Source organism: Callithrix jacchus, chromosome X (genome assembly GCF_049354715.1).
Source record: "Callithrix jacchus isolate 240 chromosome X, calJac240_pri, whole genome shotgun sequence".
Lineage (NCBI taxonomy): Eukaryota > Metazoa > Chordata > Mammalia > Primates > Cebidae > Callithrix > Callithrix jacchus.
In genome coordinates, this window is record NC_133524.1 from 75,905,988 (window position 1) to 75,929,455 (window position 23,468).

Here is a 23,468-nt window from a genome sequence, read left to right on the forward strand (position 1 = left end):
ATTAAATCTCTTTCTTTTGTAAATTGCTCAGTCTTGGGTATGTCTTTATTGGCAATATGAAAATGGACTAATACATTGGTAACAGAAATGGGGTGCTGCTGAAAAGATACCCAAAAATGTGAAAGCGATTTTAGAACTATATAACAAGCAGAGGCTGGAACAGTTTGCAGGGCTAAGAAGACAGGAAAGTTTGAAACTCCCTAGGGAGTTGTTGAATGGCTTTGCCCAAAATGCTGATAGCAGTATGGACAAAAAAGTCCAGGCTGAGGTAGTCTCAGATGGAAGTGAGGAACTTGTTGGGAATTGGAGCAGAGGTGACTCTTGTTATGTTTTACCAAAGAGACTGGTGGAATTTTGCCCCTGCCCTAGTGATTTGTGGAACTTTGAACTTGAGAGAGATGATTTAGGATATCTGGAGGAAGAAATTTCTAAGCAGCAAAGCATTCAAGAGGTGACTTGGGTGCTATTAAAAGCACTACACACTGGGGTCTATTGGGGGGAATAGGGGAGGGACAGCGGCGGGGGTAGCTGGGGAGGGATAGCCTGGGGAGAAATGCCAAATGTGGGTGAAGGGGAGGAAGGCAGCAAAACACACTGCCATGTGTGTACCTATGCAACTATCTTGCACGTTCTGCACATATACCCCAAAACCTAAAATGCAATAAAAAAAAAAAAGCATTCTGTTTTATAAGGGAAGCAGAGTATAAAAGTTTGGAAAATTTGCAGCCTTACAATGCCATAGAAGAGAAAATCTCATTTTCTGAGGACAAATTCAAGCCCACTGCAGAAATTTGCATAAGTAACAAGGAGCTGAATGTCAATCCCCACGACAATGGGGAAAATGTATCCAGGGCATGTCAGAAGTCTTCAGGGTAGGCCCTCCCATTACAGACCCAGAGTCCTAGGAGGAAAAAGTGATTTCATGGGCTGGGTTCAGGTTCCCTGTGCTGTGTTCACCCCTAGGGACTTGATGTTCTGCATCCCAGCCACTCCAGCCATGGCTGAAAGGGGTCAATGTAGAGCTTGGGTCATGGCTTTAGAGGGTTCAAGCCTCAATCTTTGGCAGCTTCCACATGGTGTTGAGCCTGCAAGAGCATAGAAGTCAAGAACTGAGGTTTGGGAACCTCTGCCTAGATCTCAGAGGATGTATGGAAATGTTTGGATGCCCAGGCAGAAGTTTGCTGCAGGGGTGGAGTGCTCATGCAGAACCTCTACTAGGGCAATGTGGAAGGGAAATATGGGGTCAGGTTTCTCACAAAGAGCCCCTACTGGGGCACCACCTAGTGGAGCTGTGAGAAGAGGGCCACTGTCTGCCAGACCCCAGAATGGTAGATCCACTGACAGCTTGCATTGTGTGCCTGGAAAAGCTGCAGACACTCACTGCCAGACTGTGAAGGCAGCTGGGAGGGAGGCTATACCCTGCAAAGCCACAGGGCTGGAGCTACCCAAGACCATGGGAATCCACCTCTTGTATCAGTGTGACCTGGATGTGAGACATAGAGTCAAAGGAGATCATTTTGGAGCTTTAAGATTTGACTGCCCCACTGAATTTTGAACTTGCAATGGGGCCTGTAGCCCCTTTGTTTTGGCCAATTTCTCCCATTTGGAATGGCTGTATTTCCCCAATGCCTGTATACCCATTGTATCTAGGAAGTAAGTAGCTTGATTTTGATTTTACAGGCTCATAGGTGGAAGGCACTTGCCTTGTCTTAGATGAGACTTTGGACTGTGGACTTTTGAGTTAATGCTGAAATGAGTTAAGACTTTGGGGGACTGTTAGAAAGGCATTATTGGCTTTGAAATATGAGGACATGATTGGGAGGGGCCAGGGGTAGAATGATATGGTTTGGCTGTGTCCCTACCCAAATTTCATCTTGAATTGTAACTGCCACAATTCCCACATGTGACATGTGGGACCCAGTGGGAGGTAATCAAATCATGGGGGTGGGTTTTTTCTGTGCTCTTTTCACAGTAGTGAATAAGTCTCAGGAGATCCGATGATTTTATAAAGAGGAGTTCCCCTGCACAAGCTCTCTCTTTGCCTGCTACCATCCATGTAATGCATGACTTGCTCCTTCTTGCCTTCCACCATGATTATGAGGCCTCCCTAGCCACGTAGAACTCTAAGTTCATTACCTGTTTCTTTTGCAAATTTTCCAATCTTGGGTATGTCTTTATCAGCAGTGTGGAAATAAACTAATACACCTTCTTAAGTTAATTTTTAGGTATTTAAATTTATTTGTGGCAATTTTAAATAGGATTACTTTTTTCTTTTTTCTTTTTTTTTTTGAGATGAAGTCTCACTCTGTCGCCCAGGCTGGAGTGCAGGGGCACGATCTTGGCTCACTGCAACCCCCGCCTCCCAGGTTCAGGGAATTCTCCTGCCTCAGCCTCCTGAGTAGCTGGGATTACAGGTATGTGCCACCATGCCCAGCTAATTTTTGTATTTTTAGTAAAGATGAGGTTTCACCATGTTGGTCAGGCTGGTTTTGAACTCCTGACCTCATGATTCACCTGCCTTGGCCTCCCAAAGTGCTGGGATTACAGGTGTGAGCCACTGTGCCCGGCCTTTATTTCTTATTCACATTGTTTATTGTTGATATATATAAATGCTACTGATTTTTGTATTTTGACTTTGTATTTTGCAACTTTACTGAATTTGTCAGTTCAGATGGTTTTTTGATGGACTCATTAGATTTTTCAAAATATAGGATTATATCATCTGCAAACAAGGATAATTTGACTTCTTCCTTTCCAATTTGTATGCCCTGTATTCTTTCTCTTGTCTGATTGCTCTAGCAAGCACTTCCAGTAATATGGTGAATAACAGTAGTGAAAGTGGGCATCCTCGTCCTGTTCCAGATCTTAGAGGAAGGGCTTTATGTTTTTCCCCATTTAGTATGATATTGGCTATGGGTCTGTCATATATGGCTTTTATTATGTTGAGGTATGTTCCTTCTATACCCAGTTTTCTGATGGTTTTTATCCTGAAGGGATGTTGAATTTTATCAAATGCTTTTTCAGCATCAATTGAAATAACCATATAGTTTTCGTTCTTCATTTTGTTGCTAAGATCTATCGTGTATATTGACTCGCATTTGTTGAATCATTTTTGCATCCCAGAGATAAATCTCACTTGATCCTGATGAATGATCTTCTTAATGTTTTGTTCAACTTGTATTGTGGCTAAGCTGACACTCAAACAGGATGCAGTTTTTTCCACTCTTCCCCCCGCTTTCCAAAGGCAGAGTAGCCTCACCTTGTAGCCACTGCCATCCCAGACCATGAGTACTGGCAGACTACCAGCTAATGTTCCTCTAAGGCCCATGGGCTTTTAAGTCAGTTTGTTCTGAATGCTGCCTGGCCTGGGACTCACCCTTGAAGGTAGTGGGCTCCTTTCTGGCCCTGGGCAGGTTCAGAATTGCCATCCAAGAGTCACAACCTAGAATCAGAGACCCCAGGAACTTGCTTGGTGCTCTGCCCCAGTGTGGCTGTGCTGGTACCTAATGTGTCAGCAAAGTCCAATGTACTTTTTCCTCTTCTTTTCTCAGGCAGAAGTTTTGCCTCATAGCCACCATAGCTGGTAGTCTGTGCTGAGTCTCACATGAAGCCAGCAAGCCTCAGAGGCTCACCCAAGGCCCTTGATGTAGTACTGGGCCTGGGTATTGCTGCTGGTTATTCAGGGTCCAAGGGCTCTTCAGTTAGCAGATGATAAATGCTGACACAACTGGGTTTTTCACTCAAGGCAGCAGGTTCCCTTCTGGCAAAAGGTGTATCTAGAGGTGTTGCCTGGAAGCTAAGCCTTGTAATGGGGGCATTAGGACTCTGTCTGGTGTCCTATCCTGCTGTGGCTGTGCTGGTATCCAAGATGCAAGACAAAGTCCTCCTCACTCCTCCATGTCTTCTCCTCAAGAAGAAAGAAGGGGTCTCTTTTGGACCTGTGAGCTGTGCAGTCTGAAGTTAGGGGAAGGGTGATGCCAACATTTCCTTGGCTTCCCTAGCTGGTGTTTCAGTATGTCACATGCCCTCCCACTCAAATCACAGTATCTGGGCCTAGTTCAGCACTAGGACTTGCCTAGAAGTTGCATTTCTTATGGCCTTGGCTACTTTTCAAATTTACTTTGAGACATAGGGTGCAGTAGCCTCAGTGGTGACTTTTGTAGGAGCTCACATTGCAACCACTGGGATTGGTGATTCTCTTCTGGCTGGGGCTGGTTTACATTCTCCCTCCAATGGCAGGCATAAACTGAGTTTGATCAGGTTTTTCTTTCTGCTCTAACAGGATGGCACTGAGTTCAAAGCCTCACAATTACTGTGTTCTCTCTCCCTAGTGCCCAGAGAAGATGCTCTCTGTACCACGCTGCCACAGGAGGTAAGACAGGGGTGTTGTCGGTGACTTGGAACTGTTTATTTTATCTTCTCAGTGCCTCTTTCAGTGATATGAAGTTAAAACCAGGTATTACAAATGTGCACCTAATTTTTGGATCTTATAAAGTTTTTTTTTATTGTAGATAGTTGCTAAGATGGTGTGCTTGTAGTGGGGATGATTGGTGGAGACTTGTATTCTGCCATCTTGCTCCACTTCTCTAAAAACCATTTTATAATGAGGTTTTACTCTGTATTATTGACAATCATCAGCAATGTAAATGTAGTTTGGGAACAGGTTTAAATATATGTCTTTATATTTGTTAGAAAACAAATTTAGTGGGGGCTCTCACTGAGAATGCAGCCATGACTGGGATATATATATATATATATTTTAAAGCAGGAAATGTGTTTATTTTAAAGAAGAAAAACTAAAACTAAAACAAAATAACAATCACCTCTGCCCCCTCCATTTGAGAGAATATTTCCAGGGTTCTGTGGGTCTAGTCCCCAGCCTGGTGGGGGAGTTCATTTTCAGAAGCTTAGGGGTGGGCCTTCCCTAGCCCCACCAGCAAATCATCTCTCCCTGCCTCCAGGAGGGTAATTACTCTCCAATGAGCAGGGCTTCATGGGCCAGGAAGGATGACAGGAAGAGGTTTGTGGGGTACCATGTCCCTCATGCTGGGAATCCGTAAGCCAAGATGCTCAAGATTCTACCATTAGCCACCTGTCTTGTAGAAGCCCCTCTGTGAGATTGAGGGGCAAAGGAGAGAGGGCAGGGGCCTGTATCAACCCTTCTGGCCACTTCTAGGTTGTGTTGACTACCACTCTTGTTACTACCATGGACTGTCACATCAGCAGCAGATGGCCCAGGAGGGCTTGCTTTATGCTGGCTGCTTCTTCCTTCTGTCTCCGTGCCATGCCTGTGAGGTAGCTGGTACTTACTGTAATCCACATTTCATGGATGAGGAAACAGGCACAGAGAAGCCAAGTGACTTCCACAAGGTCACACAGCCTGAAGGGACAGCTTTGCCCTCCCAGCTGTTTCTCTTCTAATACCCTTGGGCCTGTGTCCAGCTAAATGCTGCTGCAAATCAGTCCTCTCTTGAGAGTCAAAGTAAAGGAGATCTGAACTGGTAGTCACCGGTACTGTGATACAGAGTTAGGCGTAGAGCTGTGCCTTACATTTCCAAGTTCCATGGGAGGCCTGTGACCTTCCTCACAGTCCCTAGTGGGCACTTGCGTTCTTGGTTCAAGTACTCAGGCTCTGCCTCTCTGCTCCCCCGCTTGCTCTATGACCTTGCCTCTCTGGACCCGTTTCTGGCTGTTGGCAATGGGGGAGGGGTTGGTGGCCTGTCTAGGTGGGGCAGTGCACAGTGTGGAAGTCAGCGGAAGCGAAGAGCCTCAGCATATTTACCAGAGGGAACGTGAGCAGCGCTCTGAGCAGCTAGCCCAGCTGCACCGCCGCCCCACACCACAACAGAGTGCTGTGGCTGCGGTTGCACTGGATCATGCCTAGCATCATCTTTAAGTAGCTAAGACACTGCCATGTGTGTACCTATGCAACTATCTTGCATGTTCTGCACATGTACCCCAAAACCTAAAATGCAATTAAAAAAAAAGTAGCTAAGACAGCCGCTAAACAGCACCCATGAGGCCACGATGAGGACTTCCCCACCCCAGTGGCCCTGCAGGAGGTGGGCAGGGGGCTCATCACCGCCATGGCCATGTTGTAGCCCCCAAAGCAGGTCTTGAGCTCGGAGAGGACCCCCAGGAACAGCAGAGACCTGTTAGGCAGGAACATGGAGAGCAAGGAGGCAAGAGTGTTGGCCACAATGCTGAGGATGGTGGCCAGGTGGTAGGCAACCGGCCCATAGGACAGGCAGGAGTAGGTTTAGACAGAGGGCAGCATGCTGTTGGTGAGTGCATGGACAAAGACCACCAGGGTATAGATAAAGGTCAGGTGGGCTGGGCAGCAGGGGGCTGCTTTCTCATCTAGATGCCTCTGGCCCTGGCTGCTGTCCATTGTGCCTGAAGGGACCAAGTCATTCTCTTCCTGCGGCCGGATGGAATGGGAGGTGACCTGGTTGTTGAGGAGGTCTTCCATGGAGGCCTCCCAGCACCAGGGTTGATGCTGGAGGACAAAGAATGCCACGAGGCAGCAGGCCATCATGAAGGACAGTAGGAGGAAGAAGACCAGGGGTGAGAAGTGGGTGGGGAGGTAGCGGCTCCCCAGGTGGGATGGGGTGCTGCTGTTCTGGGGAGGGCAGACTCCAAGGCTCTGGAAACTCCCTGTGCGATGTCAATCTCCCCTGTGGGCACAGGGCTTGGTATGCTGTCTGACATCTCAGTGACATTGATGCAGATGGTGAGACCCGAGCTCTGGCATGAGCCACCAGGGCAGGCAAGAGGCCACTGAGTCTTTTACCCACAAAGAAGGAAGTCAGATATTAGGTGGGCAGCTGGCTCATGAAGGGGAGGAAGGTGACCGAAGAGGCGCAGTCCACCAGGGCGAGGAAGAAGGTGAGGACCAAGAAGGCGATTCTGTGGTGGCTGTCTAGCACCCAGGAGGTCATATTCCAGAGGAAGGCAAAGATGATTCAGGTGACAGTTTCCATGCCCAGCAGGGTAAAGATGATGGGCACTTTGTAAAGGCAGCTGGGCCGGAAGTGATGGAGCAGGGTGACCAGGAGGGGCCCAATGTTGGCCAGCTGGATGACCACTGTGAGGTAGGAGGGCAGGTACTAGCTCTCGGGCAGCTCCATCACCAGCAAGGGCAGCTCTACCCAGAGCCCATTGATGGTCACCCAGGAGCCCATTCCAAAGATGCAGACCAGCAGGTGCATCAGGAAGGCTGTGGCAGTATCTGCCCTGGGCCAGAGGCCTCCGACTGGTATCTTATGTACTTGACAGCATTATTTTATTTTCTGAATTCATCGTCAATTTTCACATATCAGTTTGTTTCACTTCATGATAATGTAAATGTGCTCTTAAAGACAACTGTATCTTATAAATTGTTGTGGTCATTTTTTTGTAGGTTCTTGAGACTGCAACTACTTTTTTTTTTTAATTTTTTATTGGATTTTAGGTTTTGGGGTACATGAGCAGAGTATGCAAGACAGTTGCGTAGGTACGCACATGGCAGTGTGCTTTGCTTTGCTTCTCCCCTTCACCCACATTTGGCATTTCTCTCCAGGCTATCCCTCCCCACCTCCCCCTCCCACTGGCCCTCCCCTTTTCCCCACAATAGACCCCAGTGTTTAGTACTCCCCTTTCTGTGTCCATGTGTTCTCATTTTTCATCACCCGCCTATGAGTGAGAATATGCGGTGTTTCATTTTCTGTTCTCGTGTCAGTTGACTGCAACTACTTTTAAATAATTGATTTACTGTACATATTGGGCTATGCATGTCTGGTTTTAGCATATTTTGCATATGAAGACTAATACATTAAGTAATAAAATAACTGTTCAAAAAAACTGCTGGCTTAACTGAGGTTATAAAATAAATGGCTACAAAAAGTACTTAAGTTGTAATGAGTTCCATCTTCCCCTATACTCATGGAAACATATAATTTCTAAGTTCATGGAAGAATATTCTTGTTAATGTCATCTTCTGGGTAAACTTTCTTTCTGGGTAGGTAATAACTTATGTATATGTATAGAGTGTTTGGTAGGGAGGCAGTCCAAAATGGATTGGAAAGTATTTGGGACTAGTGGGTCCTTTCTGGAAGAGTCCCAGAGTCATCGTGGGATTAGGGTAGAGGTGTCAACCAGGTATCACAAAATGCTACTGTGGGTACTTCTATACCCCAATGCTGTTTTTTAAGCCTCCAGAGCCATTTATCTATAAACTTACTGTGAAAAGCAGGGAGAGAGGGGTATTATATGTAGATGAAGGCTCATCTCTCCTGCTGGGCTACAGAAACCACCTAGACAAAGAAATTGGATTTAGCCTTAGTTTGGGACTATTTCTCTAAAAGACTCAGAGGATATGATTTGAGAGATTTTTTTAACCTGAAAATAATTTAGCCATTGAATAGGAGAGTCCTAAAATATATAAATTGAATCTTAAAATAAACTAAGGTTGATTAAATTTTAACTAGCTGAAGCATAAATAATGTTTCTTTACTAATGAAAACATTTGGGTTAGCAGGGCTAATACTGTGGACTAGAAGGAGCTTATGTTCACCACTCACACAGAGAGAAAATGAAAGGGCTACTGAAAATAGACCCTGCAGGCCTATTATCTCAGAAACCAAAGCGGGATCCATCAGGGCATCAGAGAAACAGAGAACATAGAGGAGCAAAGCTGGGTATCAGCCTGTCTGGGCTCAGCACAGAGCCAGGAGAACCTTTCCAACACAGGAAAGGGTGAATGAATGAGAGCCTCCAGGGGGATTCACACTGTCCACAGGCACCTGTGTAAGACTGGAATGGGAGAACCACCTTGGCCCTCCCCCCAACCCCTACCATGCTTCTAGACCGAGGCAGAGAGACACCTGGACATTTTGTAGGGGCAACTCCTGAGTCCAGTGGGACTTCCACAAGCCCTGGGCCCTGGAGAAGACCAGCAGTGCTGCCACCTCTCCAAATAGAGGTCACAGGTGCAGTGCCATGTTGCTCCACCACTGCTTGCTGGCCAGGGCTCAGCACCACCTTTTAGCCCAGCAGTCCAGCTTTGGCCTGAACTCATCTGGCCACCTCTCCCATCTCTGCCACTAGTATCCAGCTGGGCAATACTTGCTGGAGCCTCCAGTTCAGTGGTCCCACTTTTGTGTGAACTAAGCTGGAGGTTGCAGCTTTCTGTTTTCACAGGCAACACCCTAATGGCAGAGCATAAGACCCCCACCCACCCTGCCACTGGTAGGAGCTGGGCAACACCTGCTGAAGCTTCTCTCCCAACATCGTTGCCTTTGTGTGAACTTAGGTGGAGGGCATAGCTCCTGTAGTCACAGGAAATACTCCAATGGCACACCATGAGACCTCACCCTCCCCTACAATTGGTAGCCATGTGGACAACAACTGCTAGAGCCTCCAGCCCAGTGGTCCTAATTTTATGTGAACTCAGCTGGAGGGAACACTTTCCTGTTGTCACAGGAAACACCGCAATGACAGAGCAAATGACCCATCCCACACCTGCCACTAGTAGCCATCGGGGTGACACCTGTTAGAGCCTCTGGCCTAGCAGCCTTGCTTTTGCATAAACCCAGCTGGAGAGTTCACCTTCTTGTTGTAATGGGAAACACTTGGAGGCAGAGGCTGAGACCCCCACCTGTTCCTGCCATTGGTGGCCAGGTGGGCAAAACCGTCTAGAGCTTCCAGAACAGTAGGCATGCTTTTGCAGTAAACTCAGCTGGAGGGTGCAGCTTCCTGTTGTCACAGGAAACAGTCAGACAGCACAGCATGGGAGCCCACTTGCCCCCACCACTGGTATCCAGGCAGGCAACACCTACAGCTTCTATTCCAGTGACCTTGCTTCTGTGTGAGCTTGACTAGAGGCACAGCTGCCTGATGTTCCAAGAAACACTTGGATGATAAAGAATGAGTCTCCACCTGCCCTCACCACTGGTAGCCAGGTGGGCAACACTTGATAAAGCTTTTGACTCAATAGCCCCACTTCTGTGTGAGCTCAGCTGAAGAGTGTAGCCTCCTGTTGTCCCAGTGGTAGGATGCATCAACCTACTCACCCCCATCACTAATAACTAGGTGGGCAACATCTGCTGGAGCTTCCAGTCCAACTGCTTTACATCCGCCTGAATGTGCCTAGGGGCATAGCCTCCTATTGCCCTGGAAACCCCTAAACAACAAGACTGGCAATCCCACCCCCACCCATTCCCATAGTCAGATGGGCCACACCCACTAGAGTTTCCAACCCAGCAGTTCCACATCCACCTGAACTCTGTGGGTGGAGATAACCATATGTTTCCCCAGGAAGCACATAAATGGCAGATTAGGGGCAACCTGGCAAGGACATAATTTGGCCAACTTTATCCCCAGTCTGAGGGAGCCCTGTGGACCAGAGCTCTCAAGAAAAGAAACATGGGCACAGAGACAGCAATTGGAGGGGATTCCTCCAAGACCCAGGAGAGAACTAGTATTGAAGCCAGTCAATGAAACCCACCTTATATCTTTATCAAATCTCCAAGGACATCAAAGAAGAAAAAAATCAAAACAATCTATCCAAAGGACAGAAACTTCACAGATTGAAGGAACATTAACCTACACAAATGAGAAAGAAACAGCACAAGAACTCTGGCAACTCAAAAAGCCAGAGTGCATTCTTTCCTTCAACCAACCACAGTAATTCTCCAGCAAGGGCTTTTAACCAGGCTGAGTTGGCTGAAATGACAGAAATAGAATTCAGAATATGAATAGGAATGAAGAGCAGTGAGCTTCAGGAAAACATTAATACCCAATCCAAGGAAGGTAAGAATCACAATAAAATGATGCAGGAGCTGACAGACAAAATTGCCAATATAGAAATAATGTAGCTGACCTGACAGAACTGAAAAAGACACCTCAAGAATTTTATAATGCAATTGCAAGTATTAACAGCAGAATAGACCAAGCTGAAAAGAATTTCAGAACTTGAACCCTGGCTTTCTGAAATATGATAGTCAAACAAGGATAAAGAAAAAGGAATAAAAATGAATTAACAAAGCCCCTGAGAATTGTAGGATTATGTAAAAAGAACAAATCTATAACTCATTGATGTCCCAGAAAAAGATGGGGAGAAAGGGAACAACTTGGAAAAGATTTCAGAATATCATTTATGAGAACTTCCTCAGCCTAGCTAGAGAGGCCAACATTCAAATTCAGGAAATGCAGAGAACCCTCACAGAATTCTTCACAAGGAAACTGTCTCCAAGACACATAATTATCCTCAAGGTTGAAATGAAAGAAAAAATGTTAAAGGCAGCTAGAGAAAGAGGACAGGTCACTTAACAGGAGAAACCCATGACTAACAGTGGACCTTTCAGCAGAAACCCTACAAGCCAGAAGGTATTGGGGGCCTATATTCAACATTTTTGAAGAGAAGAAATTCCAACCAATAATTTCATATCTGGCTGAACTAAACTTCATAAGCAAAGGAGAAATAAGATCTTTTACGGAGAAGCAGATTTGGAGGCAATTCGTTACCTACCACCAGGCCTGCCTTACAAGAGCTCCTGAAAGAAGTACTAAATATGGAAAGGAAAGACCAGTACCAGCCACTACAAAAACACACTCAAGTACATAGACTAGTGCAGCAACCACACAAACAAGTATGCATAATAACCAGCTAGTGACACAACGACAAGATCAAATTCACACATATCAATACTAACCTTAAATGTAAATGGGCTAAGTGTCTCAGTTAAAAGTCATAGAGTGGCGAATTGGATAAAGAAGCAAGATCCAATAGTATGCTATCTTCATGAAACCCATTTCACATGGAAAGACACCCATAGGTCCAAAGATAGAGGAATGGAGATAAATCTATCAAGCAAATGGAAAACAGAAAAAAAGCAGGGGTTGCAATCCTAATATCAGACAAAACAGACTTTAAAGCAACCAAGATAAAAAAGACAAGGGCATTACATAATGGTAAAGGGTTCAATCCAACAAGAAGAATTAAATATCCCAAATCTGTTAGCACCCAATGCAGGTGCACCCGGATTTATAAAGCAAATTCTTAGAGACCTACAAAGAGACCTAGATTTATACACAATAATAGTGGGAGACCTCAACACCTTACTGACAGTATTAGACAGATGATTGAGCAGAAAGTTAACAAAGAGATTTCAGACCTGAATTTAACACATCAGATCTCATGAGAACTCACTAAGTATCATGAAAATAGCATGGGCGAAACTTTCCCCATGATCCAATCACCTCCCTCCCTTGATACGTGGGGATTACAAGTCCCTCCCTTCACACGTGGAGATTTCAATTCAAGATGGGATTATGGGAGGGGACACAGAGCCAACCTTATAAATGCAGAAGATTGAAGCTGGACGCCTTTCTTACACCATATACAAAAATCAACTCAAGATGAATTAAGGACCTAAATATAATACTCAAAACTATAAAACCCCTGTAATATAACCTAGGAAATACCATTCTGGACATAGAAACTGCCAGAGATTTCATGATGGAAATGCCAAAAGCAATTGCAACCAAAGCAAAAATTGACAAATTGGACTTAATTAAACTCTAGAGCTCTGCACAGTGAAAGAAACTATCAACAGAGTCAACATGCAGCCTATAGAATGGGAGAAAATACTTGTATTATGCATCTGACAAAGGTCTAATTTTCAGAATCTACAAGGAATTGAAACATTCAAGCAAAAAGCAAGCAAAGGACATGAACAGACACCATTCAAAAGAAGACATACATGTGACCAAGAATAATATGAAAAAATGCTCAATATCACTAACCATTAAAGAAATGCAATTCAAAACCACAACGAGATACCATCTCACACCAGTTTGAATGGCTATCATTAAAAAGACAAAAAATAACAGATGCTCGTGAGGTTACAGAAAAAAGGGCATGTTTATACACTGCTGGTATATAAACTTTCTACCACAGTGCTTTCTACCATTGTAGAAATGAGGAGAAAGAGGTTCAGGAAAAAAAATAAAAAGCCTCTGAGTCAGTAGTTTACCTGTATAGCAAACCAGCACATGTACCCCTGAACCTAAAATAAAAGTTAAAATATGTAAAAAGACATACTGTTAATTGAACATACATGTACAAATTGGGGAAACAATTACAGTCTTCTATCATTTTTCTGAAAAAGGTATAAAGAGTGAATGTATAAAAACATATATACGTATGCATTTGCTAATATGTTTGTAGGAAGATACACAGGTGACTAATAACATTGTCTGCTTCCAGAAAGGGAAAATGGGTGACTGGACAGAGAGGTGGAGAAAGACTGTGCACCAAATACTCATTCTATGTTTTGATTCTTGAAACATATGAGTGTATTAAGTATTCAACAAAATACTGTACCATTCATGCACTAAAGTAAAATAAGTTTAAATCTTAAAAAAATTTAAGTCAAAATGAATAGTATGTTATCTCTGTGGACTAAAATAATATATAAAGAGTTAATAAAAATGGAATAACTCTTTAAATGGCTTAGTAATAAAACGTTTAGTATCTCCTTTAATTATTGATTGATATTTAGTGGTTTATAAGTTATAAATCCATAAATAACCTACAAAATATTAATTAAAAGCTACAGTAAAACTCTGTTACTTAAAAACTACAGTAAAACTAATATAAAAATTATTATAGTAATAATTTTTGCTTATATAAATTTATGGAATATAAGTATAATTTTGTTACATGTATAGATTCTGTAGTGGTGATGTCAGGGTTTTTATAGTATCCATTATCCAAATAACGTACATTGTACCTATTAAGTAATTTTCCATCCTTCACCCCCTCAAATCCCCTTGTCCTTGAGTCTCCATTGTCTTATCCCACATTCTACATTCACATGTACACATTGTTTAGCTCCCACTTACCAGTAAGAACATGTGATTGTTGTCTTTCTGTGTTTGAGTGGTTTTACTTAAGGTAATAGGTTTCAGTTCCATCCATATTACTGACAAAGACGTTGTTTCATTATTTTTTAAGGCTGAATAGTATTCCATTGTGTACATATACCACATTTTCTTTATCCAGTCATCCATTGATAGATATTTAATTTGATTCCATGTCTTTGCTATTGTGAATAGTGCTGTTATAAATATATGGATACTGGTATCTTTTAGATATAATTATTTCTTTTCCTTTGGGTAAATGCCTAGTAATGGGATTGCTGGATTGATTGGGAGTCCTATTTTTTGTTCTTTGAGAATCTCTATATTGTTTTTCATAGAGGCTGTACTAATTTACATTCCCACCAACAGTATATTGGCATTTTCTTTCTTCAAATGCTCCTATTTTTTTTGTCATTTTACTAAAAGCCATTCTAAGTCCTATAAGATCATACCTCACTGTGGTTTTAGTTAGCATTTTTCTAATAATTAGTGATGTTGAACATTTTTCATATGGTTGTTGGTAATTTGTATGTCTTCTTTTGAAAAGTATCTATTCATGTCCTTCATTCACTTTTTAATGGGTTATTTTTATTTTGTTGATAAGTTGAGTCCCTTGTAAATTATGGATATCAATCCCCTGTTGGATGCATAGCTTGCGAATATTTTTGGTCATTCTCTGTGTTGTCTCTTAACTGTTTATTGTTTCTTTTGCTGTGCAGAATATTTTCAGTTTAAGTTTCATTTATTTATTTTTGTTTTTGTTGCTTGTCCTTCTGAGGTCTTAGTCATACGTGTGTGTGTGTGTGTTTGCCTAGACCAATGTCCAAAAGAGTTTTTCCTAGGTTTTCTTCTAGTATTTTTATATTTCCAGGTCTTACATTTGAGTCTTTAATCCATCTTGTGTTGACTTTTGTACATGGTGAGAAATAGGGGTCCAATTTTATTCTTCTGCATATGGCAACCAAATTTTCCCATCACCATTTATTGAAAAGTGGTGTCCTTTCCTTAGTGTATGTTCTTTTCAACTTTGTCAAAGATCAGTTGGCTCTATGTATGTGACTTTATTTCTTGGTTTTCTATTCTGTTCCACTGATCTATGCATCTATTTTTTTTTTTTGATGGTATTTTTTTTTTAAAATTTTTTATTGGATTATAGGTTTTGGGGTACATGAGCAGAGCATGCAAGACAGTTGCGTAGGTACACACATGGCAGTGTGCTTTGCTTTTCTTCTCCCCTTCACCCACATTTGGCATTTCTCCCCAGGCTATCCCTCCCCACCTCCCCCTCCCACTGGCCCTCCCCTTTTCCCCCCAATAGACCCCAGTGCTTAGTACTCCCCTTTCTGTGTCCATGTGTTCTCATTTTTCATCACCCACCTATGAGTGAGAATATGCGGTGTTTCATTTTCTGTTCCTGTGTCAGTTTGCTGAGGATGATGTTCTCCAGATTCATCCATGTCCCTACAAACGACACGAACTCATCATTTCTGATTGCTGCATAATATTCCATGGTGTATATGTGCCACATTTTTCCAATCCAGTCTATTATCAATGGGCATTTGGGTTGATTCCAGGTCTTTGCTATTGTAAACAGTGCTGCAATGAACATTCGTGTACATGTGTCCTTATAGTAGAACGATTTATAGTCTTTTGGATATATACCCAGTAATGGGATTGCTGGGTCAAATGGAATTTCTATTTCTAAGGCCTTGAGGAATCGCCACACTGTCTTCCACAATGGTTGAACTAATTTACACTCCCACCAACAGTGTAAAAGTGTTCCTTTTTCTCCACATCCTCTCCAGCATCTGTTGTCTCCAGATTTTTTAATGATCGCCATTCTAACTGGCGTGAGATGGTATCTCAATGTGGTTTTGATTTGCATCTCTCTGATGACCAGTGACGATGAGCATTTTTTCATATGATTGTTGGCCTCATATATGTCTTCTTTCGTAAAGTATCTGTTCATATCCTTTGCCCACTTTTGAATGGGCTTGTTTGTTTTTTTCCTGTAAATCTGCTTGAGTTGTTTGTAAATTCTGGATATCAGCCCTTTGTCAGATGGGTAGACTGCGAAAATTTTTTCCCATTCTGTTGGTTGCCGATCCACTCTAGTGACTGTTTCTTTTGCCGTGCAGAAGCTGTGGAGTTTCATTAGGTCCCATTTGTCCATTTTGGCTTTTGTTGCCAATGCTCTTGGTGTTTTGTTCATGAAGTCCTTGCCTACTCCTATGTCCTGGATAGTTTTGCCTAGATTTCCTTCTAGGGTTTTTATGGTGCCAGGTCTTATGTTTAAGTCTTTAATCCATCTGGAGTTAATTTTAGTGTAAGGTGTCAGGAAGGGGTCCAGTTTCTGCTTTCTGCACATGGCTAGCCAGTTTTCCCAACACCATTTGTTAAACATGGAATCCTTGCCCCATTGCTTGTTTTTGTCAGGTTTATCAAAGATTGTATAGTTGTATGTATGTTGTGTTGCCTCCGGTGCCTCTGTTTTGTTCCATTGGTCTATATCTCTGTTTTGGTACCAGTACCATGCTGTTTTGATTACTGTAGCCTTGTAGTATAGTTTGAAATCTGGTAGTGTGATGCCCCCCGCTGTGTTCTTTTTGCTTAGAATTGACTTGGCTATGCGGGCTCTCTTTTGGTTCCATATGAAGTTCATGGTGGTTTTTTCCAGTTCTGTGAAGAAAGTCAATGGTAGCTTGATGGGGATAGCGTTGATTCTGTAAATTACTTTGGGCAGTATAGCCATTTTCACGATATTAATTCTTCCTAACCACGAACATGGAATGTTTCTCCATCTGTTTGTGTCCTCTCTGATTTCGTTGAGCAGTGGTTTGTAGTTCTCCTTGAAGAGGTCCCTTACGTTCCTTGTGAGTTGTATTCCAAGGTATTTTATTCTTTTTGTAGCAATTGCGAATGGCAGTTCACTCTTGATTTGGCTTTCTTTAAGTCTGTTATTGGTGTAGACGAATGCTTGTGATTTTTGCACATTGATTTTATATCCTGAGACTTTGCTGAAGTTGTTTATCAGTTGCAGGAGTTTTTGGGCTGAGGCGATGGGGTCTTCTAGGTATACTATCATGTCGTCTGCAAATAGAGACAATTTGGCTTCCACCTTTCATATTTGAATACCCTTTATTTCTTTTTCTTGCCTGATTGCTCTGGCTAGAACTTCCAGTACTATATTGAATAGGAGTGGTGAGAGAGGGCATCCTTGTCTAGTACCAGATTTCAAAGGGAATGCTTCCAGTTTTTGCCCATTCAGTATGATATTGGCTGTTGGTTTGTCATAAATAGCTTTTATTACTTTGAGATACGTTCCATCGATACCGAGTTTATTGAGGGTTTTTAGCATAAAGGGCTGTTGAATTTTGTCAAATGCCTTCTCTGCGTCAATTGAGATAATCATGTGGTTTTTGTTTTTGGTTCTGTTTATGTGGTGAATTACGTTGATAGACTTGCGTATGTTGAACCAGCCTTGCATCCCTGGGATGAATCCTACTTGATCATGATGAATAAGTTTTTTGATTTGCTGTTGCAATCGGCTTGCCAATATTTTGTTGAAGATTTTTGCATCTATGTTCATCATGGATATTGGCCTGAAGTTTTCTTTTCTCGTTGGGTCTCTGCCGGGTTTTGGTATCAGGATGATGTTGGTCTCATAAAATGATTTGGGAAGGATTCCCTCTTTTTGGATTGTTTGAAATAGTTTTAGAAGGAATGGTACCAGCTCCTCCTTGTGTGTCTGGTAGAATTCGGCTGTGAACCCGTCTGGACCTGGGCTTTTTTTGTGAGGTAGGCTCTTAATTGCTGCCTCAACTTCAGACCTTGTTATTGGTCTATTCATAGTTTCAGCTTCCTCCTGGTTTAGGCTTGGGAGGACACAGGAGTCCAGGAATTTATCCATTTCTTCCAGGTTTACTAGTTTATGTGCATAGAGTTGTTTGTAATATTCTCTGATGATGGTTTGAATTTCTGTGGAATCTGTGGTGATTTCCCCTTTATTATTTTTTATTGCATCTATTTGGTTGTTCTCTCTTTTATTTTTAATCAATCTGGCTAGTGGTCTATTTTGTTGATCTTTTCAAAAAACCAGCTCTTGGATTTATTGATTTTTTGAAGGGTTTTTCGTGTCTCAATCTCCTTCAGCTCAGCTCTGATCTTAGTAATTTCTTGTCTTCTGCTGGGTTTTGAGTTTTTTTGATCTTGCTCCTCTAGCTCTTTCAATTTTGACGATAGGGTGTCAATTTGGGATCTCTCCATTCTCCTCATATGGGCACTTATTGCTATATACTTTACTCTAGAGACTGCTTTAAATGTGTCCCAGAGGTTCTGGCACGTTGTGTCTTCATTCTCATTGGTTTCGAAGAACTTCTTTATTTCTGCCTTCATTTCGTTGTTTACCCAGTCAACATTCAAGAGCCAGTTGTTCAGTTTCCATGAAGCTGTGCGGTTCTGGGTCGGTTTCTGAATTCTGAGTTCTAACTTGATTGCACTATGGTCTGAGAGGCTGTTTGTTATGATTTCAGTTGTTTTGCATTTGTTGAGCAGTGCTTTACTTCCAATTATGTGGTCAATTTTAGAGTAGGTGTGATGTGGTGCTGAGAAGAATGTGTATTCTGTGGATTTGGGGTGGAGAGTTCTGTAAATGTCCACCAGGTTTGCTTGCTCCAGGTCTGAGTTCAGGCCCTGGGTATCCTTGTTGGTTTTCTGTCTGGTTGATCTGTCTAGTATTGACAGTGGAGTGTTAAAGTCTCCCACTATTATTGTGTGGGAGTCTAAGTCCTTCTGTAAGTCATTAAGAACTTGCCTTATGTATCTGGGTGCTCCTGTGTTGGGTCCATATATGTTTAGGATCATTAGCTCTTCTTGTTGTATCGATCCTTTTACCATTATGTAATGGCCTTCTTTGTCTCTTTTGATCTTTGTTGCTTTAAAGTCTATTTTATCAGAGATGAGAATTGCAACTCCTGCTTTTTTTTGCTTTCCATTAGCTTGGTAAATTTTCCTCCATCCCTTTATTTTGAGCCTTTGTGTATCCTTGCATGTGAGATGGGTTTCCTGGATATAGCACACTGATGGGTTTTGGATTTTTATCCAATTTGCCAGTCTGTGTCTTTTGATTGGTGCATTTAGTCCATTTACATTTAGGGTTAATATTGTTATGTGTGAATTTGATACTGCCATTTTGATTCTAAGTGGCTGTTTTGCCTGTTAGTTGTTGTAGATTCTTCATTATGTTGAAGCTCTTTAGCATTCAGTGTGATTTTGGAATGGCTGGTACTGATTGATCCTTTCTATGTGTAGTGCCTCTTTTAGGAGCTCTTGTAAAGCAGGCCTGGTGGTGACAAAATCTCTGAGTACTTGCTTGTTCGCAAAGGATTTTATTCTTCCTTCACTTCTGAAGCTCAGTTTGGCTGGATATGAAATTCTGCGTTGAAAGTTCTTTTCTTTAAGAATGTTGAATATTGGCCCCCACTCTCTTCTGGCTTGTAGTGTTTCTGCCGAGAGATCTGCTGTGAGTCTGATGGGCTTCCCTTTGTGGGTGACCCGACCTTTCTCTCTGGCTGCCCTTAGTATTCTCTCCTTTATTTCAACCCTATTGAATCTGACGATTATGTGCCTTGGGGTTGCTCTTCTTGCGGAATATCTTTGTGGTGTTCTCTGTATTTCCTGCAATTGAGTGTTGGCTTGTCTTGCTAGGTGGGGGAAATTTTCCTGGATGATGTCCTGAAGAGTATTTTCCAGCTGGGATTCATTCTCTTCGTCCCCTTCTGGTACACCTATCAAATGTAGGTTAGGTCTTTTCACATAGTCCCACATTTCTTGGAGACTTTGTTCATTCCTTTTTGTGCTTTTTTCTCTGATCTTGGTTTCTCGTTTTATTTCATTGAGTTGGTCTTCGACTTCAGATATTCTTTCTTCTGCTTGGTCAATTCGGCTATTGAAACTTGCGTTTGCTTCACGAAGTTCTCGTATTGTGTTTTTCAGCTCCTTTAATTCATTCATATTCCTCTCTAAGGTATCCATTCTTGTTATCATTTCCTCGAATCTTTTTTCAAATCTTTTTTCAAGGTTCTTAGTTTCTTTGCATTGATTTAATACATGATCTTTTAGCTCACAAAAGTTTCTCATTATCCATCTTCTGAAGTCTAATTCCGTCATTTCGTCACAGTCATTCTCCGTCCAGCTTTGTTCCCTTGCTGGTGAGGAGTCTTGGTCCTTTCTAGGAGGCGATGTGTTCTGGTTTCGGGTGTTTTCCTCCTTTTTGCGCTGGTTTCTTCCCATCTTTGTGGATTTGTCCACTGGTCGTCTGCGTAGTTGCTGACTTTTCGTTTGGGTCTCTGAGTGGACACCCAGAATGTTGATGATGAAGTATTTCTGTTGCTTGTTTTTCCTTCTACCAGTCTAGCCCCTTCGCTGTACGACTGGTGAGGTCCACTCCAGACCCTGCTCGTCTGGGGTGCACCTCTAGTAGCCGTGGCACAGCGAGGGATGCTACCAGTTTCTTTTTCTGCTCTCTTTGTCCCAGGATGATGCCTGCCTAATGACAGTCTTTTGGATATAGAGGGGTCAGGGAGCTGCTTGAGCAGACAGTTTGGACTTTATAGGGGTTTAATTGCTGAGCTGTGCACTCTGTTGTTCATTCAGGGCTGTTAGGCTGCTATGTTTGATTCTGCTGCAACACAGCTCATTAAACAACCCTTTTTTTTTTCTCAAATGCTCTGTGTTGAGGGGTTTGGGCTTTATTTTTGGATGTCCGATCAGGTGTCCTGCCCAGCTCAAAGGCAGACTAGCCACTGTTTGGCTGCCGAGGCTCTGCCCTGCTGTTGTGTGATTCGCGCTGTTCCTGCCGGCTCTGCTGTGGTCTCCGCCACGCCCTGCGGCGGAGTCTCTTCGTTGTAGCGTGTTGCCTCAGCAACGGCAGGCTGCGTCAGCAGTGGGCGTGTATCTCAGTAGGGACGGGTTGCCTCGGCAATGGCTGGCTGCGTCAGCAGTGGGCGTGTATCTCAGTTGGGGCGGGTTGCCTCGGCAACGGCTGGCTGCCTCAGCAGTGGGCGTGTATATCAGTTGGGGCAGGTTGCCTCCGTAGTGGTGGACGCCCCTCCCCCACAGAGCGTCTCGGACCGTCTGCCCGGGATAGTTTGAAATTGCGGTTTTGTTCGTCCCACTGGGTATCCCAAACGATCTGTCCCTGCAATCCCCTGGGCTGGGCTACTGTGCAAGTCTCGTTCAGTCTCAAGTCCAGCCCTCTCAAGTCTCAGGTTGCCGGTTCAACAAGGCACCCGGACAAGCGCGCCCTGTGGGGATTGCTGGGTAGGGCCGGCCGCCGCCGCCCCGGCTGCCGGCTTCGCCAGGCAGACCTACTGCCTGGCATTCCGTGTCTTTTTATACTTGGGAGTTTCCCCGTTCTGTGGGCAACAAAGATCAGTCTGGAAATGCAGCACTGACTCACCGTTTGCGAATTCAACGCGGGCTCCAATCCTGGGTTGTTCTCACAGCGCCATCTTGAGTCCCCTTCCGATGGTTTTTTTTCGCATCTATTTTTATATTAGCATGATGCTGTTATAGTTACTCTGGCTTTGAAGTGCAATTTGAAGTCAGGCAATGGAATGCCTGTAGCTATTTTTTTTTCTTAGTATTGTTTTGGCTATTTGGGTTCTTTTTTGGTTCCTATGAATTTGAGAATTGTTTTTTCTAATTCTTTGAAAAATGACATTGGTTTTTATAGGGATTGCATTGAATCTGTAGATTGCTTTGTGCAGCATGCTCATTTTTACAGTAGTAATCCTTCTGATCCACAAAAATGAATATTTTTCCACTTGTTTATTTCATCTATAATTTCTTTTATCAGTGTTTTATAGTTTTTACTACAGAGCTCTTTCAAATCCTTGATTAAATATATTCCTAGTTTTTTTTTGTAGCTTTAGTAAGTGGGATTGCCTCATTGATTTGTTTAGCAGGTTGATCATTATTAATGTATAGAAATGCTACTGATTTTTGCACACTGATTTTGCATACTGAAACTTCACTGTAGGGATATGTCAAATCTAAGAGTTTTTTTTTTGCAGAGTCTTTAGAGTTTTCTAAATATAAATTAATCCCATCAATGAATAGAAATAATTTGACATCCTCTCTTCTCCATGTAGCACACCTATTATTTCCTTCGCTTGCCTGATTTCATTGGCTAGCACTTCCAGTACTATGTTGAATAGGAGTGGTGAATTGGACATTCTTGTTGCAGTTCTCTGAGGAAATACTTTTAACATTTCCCAGTTCAATATGATGTTGGCTGTGGGTTTGTCATGTATGGCCTAGTTTGTTGAGAGTTTTTTTTTCTTTAATCATGAAGTGATGCTAAATTTTTATCAAATGCATTTTCCACATTTATTGAGATGATCATGTGGTTTTTGTCCTTGATTCCGTTCATGTGTTGTATTACATTTAGTGATATGCATATGTTGAACTAAAAATGCATTCTTGGTATAAACACACTTGATTATAGTGTATTATCTTTTTAATGTGCTGTTGGATTCAGTTTGGTAGTATAGTGCTGATAGTTTATGTACCTATGTTTATTAGTGATATTGGGTTACAGTTTTATTCTTTTGTGTATGTTCTTGCCTGATTTTGGTATCACAGTGACACCAGCCTATGGAGAATTCCTTCCTAAGGGTTTTGAAATAGTTTTTGGAGGATTGCTATTAGTTCTCCTTTTATTTTATTTTTTTTTAGAATTCAGCTCTTAATTCAATCTGGTCTGGCATTTTCTTTGTTGGGAGATTTTTAACTACTGACTCAATTTCAGTACTCATTATTGAACTGTTCACATTTTCTATCTCTTCTTGGTTCATTCTTGGAAGATTATGTGTTTCCAAGAATTAACCCAGTTTCTCTAGGCTTTTTAGTTTGTGAGGATATAGTTTTTCATAATAGTCTGTGATGATCTTTTGTATTACTATGGTATTAATTGTAATGTCTCTTTTGTTGTAACTAACTTTATTTATTTGAATTTTCTTTCTTCTTTTCTTGGTTAGACTAACTAGCAGTTTGTCAATTTTGTTTATTTATTTATTTTGAGATAGTGTCTCACTTTGCTACCCAAGCTAGAGTGCAGTGGCATAATCATGGTTTACTGTAGCCTCAACCTCCCAGGCTTAAGCAATCTTTCTGCCTCAGCCTCCCGAGTAAATGGGACTACAGGTCCCACGACATCTGGCTAATTTTGAATTTTTTTGTAGTGACGGGAGTCTCACTTTGTTGCCCAGGCTGGTCTTCAACTTCTGTGCTCAAGTAGTCCTTCCATTTTGGCCTCTGGAATTGCTGGGCTTACAGGCATGAGTTACTGTGCTTGGCGTGTTTGTCTTTTTGAAGAACCAACTTTTTGTTTTGTTGATCCTTTGTATTGTTTTTCATCTCTATTTTATTTAGTTCTGTTGTAATGTTTGCTATTTTTTTCTTCTGCTAACTTTAGGTTAGGTATGTTCCTGCTTTTCGAGCTCCTTAAGGTGCTGATTTATAATTTTTCCTCTTTTTTGATGTAGGCATTTAATGCTATA

The 23,468-nt window shown here is 42.5% G+C and overlaps 1 pseudogene; it reads right to left on the bottom strand.

Annotated features, from left to right (window-relative positions):
* Positions 1–933: 933 nt before the first annotated feature.
* On the bottom strand, positions 934–7,274 carry LOC100394012 (solute carrier family 52, riboflavin transporter, member 3 pseudogene; annotated as a pseudogene).
* Between the last annotated feature and the right edge of the window lie 16,194 nt (positions 7,275–23,468).